This window comes from Pecten maximus, chromosome 4 (genome assembly GCF_902652985.1).
Source record: "Pecten maximus chromosome 4, xPecMax1.1, whole genome shotgun sequence".
Lineage (NCBI taxonomy): Eukaryota > Metazoa > Mollusca > Bivalvia > Pectinida > Pectinidae > Pecten > Pecten maximus.
In genome coordinates, this window is record NC_047018.1 from 36,791,980 (window position 1) to 36,794,520 (window position 2,541).

Genomic DNA, 2,541 nt, shown 5'->3' on the forward strand with positions numbered 1-2,541 from the left:
CCTAAAAACGAAGTTTGTTCCCCGTCTTACTGAAGAAGATCGACTTACTTCAAGTTACCGACGAATGAATATCAGCTTTCTCGTTGTTTTTGACGACCGATGCATATTTTTACCGACAAACATCGTTACGAGACAGGGTAAGTTTTAATTATATAATCTTCTTCACGTTCTGACATCGTTTCACATTATACGACGATGAATTTGATATAGATCTTTTCATATCAATAATACCTAATTATTTATTTTTCAGGCTTTTGATGATTAATTTATCACAGATTACACGGCCGAAGGAAACGCAGTACCGATCCATGTGTTACAATCGTAAGTTTTCAATTTTATTTATTTATTATTAACGATCTTCGGCCCGACGTAAATTGCATTTTCCCCCCCACTCACACAACCCTTGTTATGATTATGACGTACATACGTATTCACAAACAATGGTGAGGAAAATTTGTGTTTTGGATAATGAAACCTTTCGTGAAAGATCTTTACCTCCACATTCTTTTGAGGATCGATGTTTGCAGATTATTGCATCAAATTGAAACGATTAAATGAAATAGGTGAATTAAGATGAATTATAAGTAAGTAACATTGTTTTATGTATAGTATATTGCAGTTTCACATTGATATGAACTGATGGAGAATTCGGGAGTAGCTTGATTTAATTAATAATTAAGTCATCCTGGCAAGTTTTATTTTGTAGCTTTGTGTGGCTGGCTTAAATTTTCTTGATAAAAAGGCTTCCAAAGCAAACATAATGAAAATGATAGCAAAGTGATCATGAAAGTACATAAGTTAAATACATACATTATCTTCAAAAACTTGACAATTATTCTAATTTTGAAATAAAAGAATATTCTAAAAGTCTTTCTTTCTTCCAACAGAGACTGAGTCTTCATGCAGTACATTCTGGAATGAGGAACACCGCATGCATTGTGGTCCAAATTGATGGCATTGACTTAACACAAAGAAGAAAGGAATGAAGAGAAATTAAGAAGTTTATGTTTCACATTAATTAAGATTATTCGAGATATGTTATCTGTCGAGGTATACAACATTTCCTTTCATAATAAAAGTGTAAACATTAATATATATATATACAAAAAAAAATCATGTATATAATCTGAAAATCCTTGTTAGTTATTTGTTGTACTAGCAAAAAATATAATATAGTCGTCTCAAGCTTGGTTGTATTGAAATCCCCGGGGACAGTGACAGAGATATATCACTACAGTACGTGCTACATCAAACAACACACCATTGTTCAAATTGTCAATCAACATTTCATTTAGTCAGTATTTAGAATTGATTCCAAAATTATGATAATCTTTTCACAGTTTATTAGAAATAATGTTAAATTTGATAGAAGAAGTCTTCGACTGTTGCTTGTTTTTGTTTATTTTAAGTTCACGGACACACATGAAAACAGTTTCCAGTACATCTGGGCTACTTCGAGGAAACTACATATACTGTCTGAAATCAGTCTTGTGCGTCGGTGACAAAATGTATACATATCCTACTATAACTCTGCTGGAAAATATTATTTTGTACTATTTTCCTACTATTTTAGAAAAAAAAAACAGAATTATAAATACATACTGTAGTATGTACTGACATTGAACTTGTATATCTTGCTGACTATTTTTGTTGAAACATACCACTTCTAGCTAGGATGAATTGATATTAGTTGTATTTGAAAATTGTACTAGAAAAAGATAGCTGTGTTGTGTATGTGATGGAAGTTTTGAGAAAAAGAATATAAGAGGCAAATAAAATAAGTACCATGGGTAAATTAGAATTAAAATTTGTTTTGTCACATTCTCATTTCATTGATAAGTTTTAAATGTTTGAACTAGAAAAAAAAAGCCTGTATGAAAAGTTTTATACCATGTTAATTACCAAATAAAATGTAATACAAAAGTATTCTTCAAGTTTTTATTGCATGATTTTCATTGATTTTGTAAACCATGCTGCCATGAAGCATGATTGAAGCATGATCCCAGCATAATTTGCATAATTGAAACATGCTGGGATCATGCTGCAGACCATGCTGGGATCATGCTGCAGACCATGCTGGGATCATGCTGCAGACCATGCTGGGATCATGCTGCAAACCATGCTGGGATCATGCTGCAGACCATGCTGGGATCATGCTTCACAGACCATGCTGGGATCATGCTGCGGCCATGCTTCCTTAAAGCATAAATGCAGCATGATCCCAGCATAATTTGCATAATTGAAACATGCTGCAATCATGCTTTAACTAGTAAGAATATATAGTGAGGTAAATTAGGCACCATGCTGCAGTCATGCTTCATTCATGCTGCAATTCCATGCTGCATTCATACTGCATCTATGCTGTGATCATGCTGCAAATTCATAAGGGATGATAAGTTCCTAACCTGTGTGGATAGGAGCAACATTATTGGATTTTCTGATCGAATTAATACTCTCAGCCAAGTGATTTATTATTTCAGAAGCAGATGGTTGATTTTTCTTAGTTTGAAGACTTTGGAACCAATTTATGTTTGGGGATTT

General features: G+C 33.1%; 1 long non-coding RNA gene across 1 annotated transcript; it reads left to right on the forward strand.

Moving 5' to 3' along the window:
- Nucleotides 1-251: 251 nt before the first annotated feature.
- Nucleotides 252-1,581, forward strand: LOC117325992. The gene is made up of 2 exons (XR_004532405.1): nt 252-321; nt 888-1,581. It is a non-coding gene; the product is annotated as an uncharacterized LOC117325992 (long non-coding RNA).
- The last annotated feature ends 960 nt before the right edge of the window (nt 1,582-2,541 follow it).